This window comes from Arachis hypogaea, chromosome 5 (genome assembly GCF_003086295.3).
Source record: "Arachis hypogaea cultivar Tifrunner chromosome 5, arahy.Tifrunner.gnm2.J5K5, whole genome shotgun sequence".
NCBI classification, from domain to species: domain Eukaryota; kingdom Viridiplantae; phylum Streptophyta; class Magnoliopsida; order Fabales; family Fabaceae; genus Arachis; species Arachis hypogaea.
This window is the reverse complement of record NC_092040.1, coordinates 84893895-84902153: the sequence shown is the minus strand read 5'-3', so window position 1 is coordinate 84902153 and position 8259 is coordinate 84893895. Positions and strand designations below refer to the sequence as shown.

Sequence of the window (8259 nt, the reverse complement as noted above, 5' to 3'; positions counted from 1 at the left end):
ACATCTAAATTATGAAAAATGTGTTATAAGTCTTTTGAAGTGATCCCCTTCATTCCTCCACTTTGCAGCCTTTAATCTATACTTTCTGGGCTTGAAACTGGGCAGAAATAGCCCAGGATTCGCTGGAAACGAATTCTGCCACGTTGATTTTCGCAAATGCGATGTATTCGCATGGAGCACGCGTTCGCATTGCCTAACTGTACAGCCACTATAGCGACTTATATATCAAATCGAAGCCCGGGACGTTAGCTTTCCAATGCAAGTAAAACCGCATCGTTTGGACCTCTGTAGCTCAGGTTATGACCACTTTAGTGCAAGAGGGTCAAGTTGACACCTTTGCAGTTCCTTCAACTTCTTGTATTCCTTCCACTTTTGCATGCTTCCTTTCCATCCTTGGTGCATGAAATTATGATCATCAACAATGGCGCCACAAAACTTGGTAGCACTCTCAAACGTGAATCACACTTTGTCACAACTTCGCACAACTAACCAGCAAGTGCACTGGGTCGTCCAAGTAATACCTTACGTGAGTGGATGAATGTGATTGTTGAAGGGGTAAAAGATTTATCATTCCTGCACTAATTAGGCGTGTAAAATGCCCTCTGCATGCAATCCTGGTGTTCAACACCAGATTGATGCTTGTTTCTGGCGTTAAACGCCAGTTCTATGCTTGTTTTGGGCGTTCAACGCTAGTCTGCAGCATGTTTCTGGCGTTGAACGCCAGCTTTCCTCAGGGTGCAATCCTGGCGTTTAAAAGCCAAATTGCTGCATGTTTCTGGCGTTCTACGCCAGATCCATGCTCTGTTCTAGCATTGAACGCCAGCCAGATGCTCCTTACTGGCGTTTAAACGACAGTAAGCCGTTCCTCCAGGGTGTGCTATTTTTTCTACTGTTTTTGATTCTATTTTTAATTTTAGTATTTATTTTGTGACTCCACATGATCATGAACCTAATAAAACATAAAAGAACAATAAAAATTAAAATAGAATTAGATAAATAAAAATTGGGTTATCTCCCAATAAGCGTTTCTTTAATGTCACTAGCTTGACAGTATGCTCTCATGGAGCCTCACATGTGATCAGGTCAATGTTGTGGACTCCCAACACCAAACATAAAGTTTGAATGTGGGGGTTTAACACCAAACTTTGAGTTTGGTTGTGGCCTCCCAACACCAAACTTAGAGTTTGATTGTGGGGGCTTTGTTTGACTATGTATTGAGAGAAGCTTTTCATGCTTCCTCTCCATGGTTGCAGAAGAAGATCCTTGAGCTTTAAACACAAGGTAGTCCCCATTTAATTGAAGGAATAGCTCTCCTCTGTCAACATCAATCACAGCTCCTGCTGTGGCTAGGAAGGGTCTTCCAAGGATGATGCATTCATCCTCCTCCTTCCTATTGTCTAAGATTATGAAATCAGCAGAGATGTAAATGCTTTCAACCTTCACTAACACGTCCTCTACCAATCCATAAGCTTGTCTTACTGACTTGTCTACCATCTGTAATGAGAATGTGGCAGGCTGTACCATAATGATCCCTAGCTTCTCCATTATAGAGAGTGGCATAAGATTTATACCTGACCCCAGGTCACATAGAGCCTTCTCAAAGGTCATGGTGCCTATGGTACAGGGTATTAAGAATTTACCAGGGTCTTGTTTCTTTTGAGGTAATGTTTTCTGAACCCATGTATCTAGTTCACTAATGAGCAATGAAGTCTCACCTTCCCAAGTCTCATTACCAATCAACTTGGCATTCAGTTTCATGATGGCTCCTAGATATTGAGCAACTTGCTCTCCAGTTACATCTTCATACTCTTCAGAGGAAGAATAGTCTTCAGAGCTCATGAATGGCAGAAGGAGGTTTAATGGGATCTTTATGGTCTCTATATGACCTTCAGATTCCTTTGGGTCCTCAATAGGGAACTCCTTCTTGCTTGAGAGACGTCCCATGAGGTCTTCCTCATTGGGATTCACGTCCTCTCCTTCCTCTCTAGGTTCGGCCATGTTGATTATGTCAATGGCCTTGCTTGGGAGAGTACTAGGAGGAGTTTCAGTGATTTTGTTACTCAGCTGGCCCACTTGTGCCTCTAAATTTCTGATAGAGGACCTTGTTTCACTCAAAAAACTTAAAATGACCTTAGACAGATCAGAGACTCTATTTGCTAAGTTAGAGGAGCTCTGCTCAGAATTCTCTGTCTGTTGCTGAGAAGATGATAGAAAAAGCTTGCTATTGCTGAGCCTATTTCTTCCACCATTATTAAAGCCTTGTTGAGGTTTTTATTGATCCTTCCATGAGAAATTTGGATGATTTCTCCATGAAGAATTATAGGTGTTTCCATAAGGTTCACCCATGTAATTTACCTCTGCTATTGCAGGGTTCTCAAGATCATAAGCTTCTTCTTCAGAAGATGCCTCTTTAGTACTGTTGGATGTATATTACCATCCATTCAGACTTTGAGAAATCATGTTGACTTGCTCAGTCAACACTTTGTTCTGAGCCAACATGGCATTTAGAGCATCAATTTCAAGAACTCCCTTCCTCTGAGGCATCCCATTACTCACAGAATTCCTCTCAGAAGTGTACATGAACTTGTTATTTGCAACCATGTCAATGAGTTCTTGAGCTTCTGCAGGCGTTTTCTTTAGGTGAATGGATCCACCTGCAGAATGGTCCACTGACATCTTGAAAAACTCAGATAGACCATAATAGAATATATCCAAAATGGTCCACTCTGAAAGCATGTCAGAATGACACCTTTTGGTCATCTGCTTGTATCTTTTCCAAGCTTCATAGAGGGATTCACCATCTTTTTGTTTGAAGGTCTAAACATCCACTCTAAGCTTGCTCAGCTTTTGAGGAGGAAAGAACTTAGCCAAGAAGGCCGCGACCAGTTTATCCCATGAGTCCAGGCTATCTTTAGGTTGTGAATCCAACCATGTTCTAGCTATATCTCCTACAGCAAAAGGGAAAAGCATGAGCCTGTAGACTTCAGGATCTACTCCATTATTCTTAACAGTCTCACAGATCTGCAAGAACTCAGTTAAAAACTGATAGAGATCTTCTGATGGAAGTCCATGGAACTTGCAGTTTTGTTGCATTAGAGCAACTAGTTGAGGTTTCAGCTCAAAATTGTTTGCTCCAATGGTAGGGATTGAGATGCTTCTTCCATCAAACTTGGAAGTAGGTGTAGTATAATCACCAAGCATCCTCCTTGCATTATTATTTTCGGCTGCCATCTCCTCTTCTTTTTTTGAAAATTTCTGTAAGGTTGTCTCTGGATTATTGTAATTTAGCTTCTCTTAGTTTCCTCTTCAGAGTCCTTTCAGGTTCAGGATCTGCTTCAACAAGAATGTTCTTGTCCTTGCTCCTGCTCATATGAAAAAGAAGGGAACAGAAAATAATAATAGGGATCCTCTTCACCACAGTAGAGAGATTCCTTTATGTTAGTAGAAGAAGAAAAGAATAGAAGAAGGAAAAGGTAAGAATCCAAACACAAGGGTGAAGATAGGTTCGAATTCTTGAGATGAAGAGAAGTGTTAGTAAATAAATAAATAAATAAATAGAAGAAGATGAGAGGGAGAGAATTTCAAAAATTAATTTTGAAAAATAAGTTAGTGATTTTCAAAAATTAAAGGAAGAAATAAAATTAAAATTAAAATTAAAATTTGAAACAATTAATTAATTAAAAAGAATTTTGAAAAGGAGGGAGGTAATTTTCGAAAATTAGAGAGAGAAAAGTAGTTAGGTGGTTTTGAAAAAGATAAGAAACAAACAAAAAGTCAATTAGTTAGTTGAAAAATATTTGAAAATCAATTTTGAAAAGATAAGAAGTTAGAAAAGATATTTTAAAAAGATATGATTGAAAAAGATATTTTGAAAAAGATTTAATTTTTTTAAAATTAAAATTGATTACTTGACTAACAAAAAACTAAAAGATATGATTCTAGAATTTAAAGATTGAACCTTTCTTAACAAGAAAGTAACAAACTTCAAATTTTTGAATCAATCACATTAATTGTTAGTAAAGTTTTCAAAATTTTGAAATAAAGATAAAAAAAGATTTTGAAAATAAATTTTAAAAATTTTCGAAAATAATAGAAAAAATAAAAAGATTTGATTTTTTTTTTAAAAAAGATTTTGAAAAGATAAGATTTTTAAAATTGAAAATTTGACTTGACTTATAAGAAATAGCTAAGTTTTAAAAAAAATTTGACTAAGTCAATTCAAATTTTCAAAATTTTAATAAAAATAAGGAAAAGATATTTTTTGATTTTTTAAATTTTTAATGATGAGAGAGAAAAACACAAAAATGACTCAAAACATGAAAATTATGAATCAAAACACATGATGCATGCAAGAACACTATGAATGTCAAGATGAACACCAAGAACACTTTGAAGATCAAGATGAACATCAAGACTTATTTTTGAAAAATTTTCAAGAAAAGAAAAACATGCAAGACATCAAACTTAGAAATTTTTCATGTTTAGGCACTATGAATGCAAGAATGCATATGAAAAACAACAAAAGACACAAAACAAGAAAATTTAAAGATCAAACAAGAAGACTTATCAAGAACAACTTGAAGATCATGAAGAACACATGCATGAATTTTCGAAAAAATAATGCATAAATTTTAAAAATATGCAATTGAGACCAAAATTAAAATTTGACTCTAGACTCAAACAAGAAACACAAAATATTTTTTTATTTTATGATTTTGCAAAAATTTTTTTGGATTTTTTTTGAAAATTATTTTTAGAGAAACAAAAACAAATAAAAATAAAAAAATTATTGAAAGGTTTTTGAAAATTTTTTGAAAATAAAACAAAAAGAAAATTACCTAATCTGAGCAACAAGATGAACCATCAGTTGTCCAAACTCGAACAATCCCCGGCAACGGCGCCAAAAACTTGGTGCACGAAATTGTGTTCATCAACAATGGCACCACAAAACTTGGTAGCGCTCTCAAACGTGAATCACACTTTGTCACAACTCCGCACAACTAACTAGCAAGTGCACTGGGTCGTCCAAGTAATACTTTACGTGAGTAAGGGTTGATCCCACGGAGATTGTTGGTATGAAGCAAGCTATGGTCATCTTGTAAATCTCAGTTAGGCGAATTCAAATGGTTTATAATGGTTTTTGAAAATAATAATAAATAAAGCATAAAATAAAGATAGAGATACTTATGTAAATCATTGGTGAGAATTTCAGATAAGTGTATGGAGATGCTTTGTCCCTGTTGAATCTCTGCTTTCCTACTACCTTCCTTCAATCCTTCATACTCCTTTCCATGGGAAGCTGTATGTAGGGCATCACTGTTGTCAATGGCTACATCCCATCCTCTGAGTGAAAATGATCCAAATGCTCTGTTACAGCACAGCTAATCATCTGTCGGTTCTTGATCATGTCGGAATAGAATCCATTGATTCTTTTGCGTCTGTCACCACGCCCAACAATCACGAGTTTGAAGCTCGTCATAGTCATTCAATTCCTGAATCCTACTCGGAATACCACAGATAAGGTTTAGACTTTCCGGATTCTCAAGAATGGCCGCCAATAATTCTAGCTTATACCACGAAGATTCTGATCAAGGAATCCAAGAGATATGCGCTCGTTCTAAGGTAGAATGGAAGTGATTGTCAAGCACGTGTTCATAAGGACGGATGATGATGAGTGTTATGGATCATCACATCCATCAGGTTGAAGGGCAGCGAATATCTTAGAATAAGAATAAGCATGAATTGAATAGAAAATAGTAGTACTTTGCATTAAAACTCGAGGTACAGCAGAGCTCCACACCTTAATCTATGGTGTGTAGAAACTCCACCGTTGAAAATACATAAGTAATGGTCCAGGCATGGCCGAATGGCCAGCCCCCATGAATGATCAAAAGACCGAATGGTGGAAGACACTAAGTACAATAGTAAAAAGTTCTATTTATATTAAAACTAGCTACTAGGGTTACAGAGATAAGTGATTGATACAGAAATCCACTTCTGGGGCCCACTTGGTGTGTGCTTGGGCTGAGCTTGAGCTTTACACGTGCAGAGGCTTCTCTTGGAGTTAAACGCCAAGTTGTAATGTGTTTTTGGCGTTTAACTCTGGTTTGTGACGTGTTTCTGGCGTTTTACTCCAGAATGCAGTATGGAACTGGCATTGAACGCATGTTTGTGTCATCTAAGCTCAAACAAAGTATGAACCATTATATATTGCTGGAAAGCGCTGGATGTCTACTTTCCAACGCCGTTAAGAGTGCGCCATTTGGAGTTCTGTAGCTCCAGAAAATCCATTTTGAGTGTAGAGAGGTCAGAATCCAACAGCATCAGCAGTCCTTTGTCAGCCTTCTATCAGACTTTTGCTCAGGTCCCTCAATTTCAGCCAGAAAATACCTGAAATCACAGAAAAATACACAATCTCATAGTAAAGTCCAGAAATATGAATTTTACATAAAAACTAACAAAAACATCCCTAAAAGTAGCTAGATCCTACTAAAAACTACCTAAAAACAATGCCAAAAAGCGTATAGATTATCCGCTCATCAATCCTCTAAGCCATTCCTGCCCTGTAATCTCTAAAAACACTTAACACACATATCATGGCATCTAATGGTAATAAGAGAGGATTAATAAAGCAAATATAAGGCCAAAGAAGCATGCTTTCAATCATAGCACAAAATCTAAAAGGAAAATGTAAACTCATGCATCTAGTATGAATAAGTATATGAAAGATTGATAAAATCCACTCAATTAAGCACAAGATAAACCATAAAATAGTGATTTATCAACCTCCCCACACTTAAACATTAGCATGTCCTCATGCTAAGCTCAAGAGAAGCTATAAAGGAGTGAAGAGGAATGATAGAGAGTATGCTATGCAACCTATCTATGTGAATGCAACTACATGCAAAAAATGTTTCTACCTACTTGGTTAAAAGTAAATAAGTTCTTTAAGACAAATATGAATCAAATTCCACTAATTCAAATTATAGAATAAAAGGTAAGTAAACTTGTAAGAAGATAGCTAATGAAAGCAAGGAACATAGAATCAAGCATTGAACCCTTACTGGTAGTGTATATCACTTTAACTCTCAAGTGTATAGGGTCAATCACTCTACTCTTCCCTAGTCATGCTTTCTCAACCTTGTTCTTCATCTAACCAATCAACAAATATTTAGCATACCAATACAAACATCATGAGGTCGTTTCAGGGTTGTAATGGGGCTGAGGTAAAGGTAAGGATATATATATATATATATATATATATATATATATATATATAAGGCTAAGTGAGCTAATAAAGTGGATCCATGATTAGTCTAAGATCTCACCTAACATATACATACTTTATACAATTTAAAATGCTTTACCTAGCTACCCAAATTTTTCCACTTTTGTATTACATGCTCATGTATCAAACTTATTTTTGAATTTTTGTCCCATGTGCATTGATTCTTTTTATTTTGCATTTGGGGTATATTATATAATTTTTTTATTTTTTTTCTTTTTTTTTGGTATCTTCTTATTCAATTACTTAATAATTTTTTTTATCAATGCACATGGTAAATTAATTATTTTGATTTCACATGAGCATGCTTCCCAAATTTTCAAATAACTTATTCAATTTAATTTTCTACTTTTTCTATCATCCATGTTCCCGTAAAATTTCCCACACTTAAATTTTACACAATATCTATCTTAAGCTAACCAAGGATTCAACTTGGGATTTTTTATTTTGTTTTTCTGCTTAAGGCTAGTAATGTGGTTATAAAACAGAAGGGGATTAAAAGGCTCAAGGGAGCTAACAAAGGTGATTTAAAGGGTAGGCTTATTTGGGATAAATGAGTAAAAATTCAAATAATGGCCTCAATCATATGCAAGCATGTAAATATACTAAATAATGGACATATAGACTGGAACAAAATAAATATTACAATCATAGAGAAGAAAACACACAAGAATAAAAATTTATGGTTAAATAATGTAACCATGTAAATAAACTCAAAATCTCACAGGTTGTGTGTTCTTAGCTTTTCAAACTATGTTCCAAATACAACTTCAAACAAATTTAACAAAAAATTTTCAATTTAAATTAGTGGAATACTATAAAAATTTCTTGAAAAAGAAAATATTATTTCAACCAAGTGGTAAAATATGCAATCAAACATGCAAATACAACAACTAACAAGGAAAATAAACCATTGGTGTTGAGATAGAAGAGTAACTAACCCATGGAGATCGATATCGACCTCCCCACACTTA

General features: G+C 35.3%; 1 non-coding gene across 1 annotated transcript; it reads left to right on the top strand.

Moving 5' to 3' along the window:
* The first annotated feature begins 2734 nt into the window (after positions 1-2734).
* LOC112804507 (small nucleolar RNA R71) lies at positions 2735-2838 on the top strand. The gene has a single exon (XR_003203120.1). It is a non-coding gene; the product is annotated as a small nucleolar RNA R71 (small nucleolar RNA).
* Positions 2839-8259: the final 5421 nt, after the last annotated feature.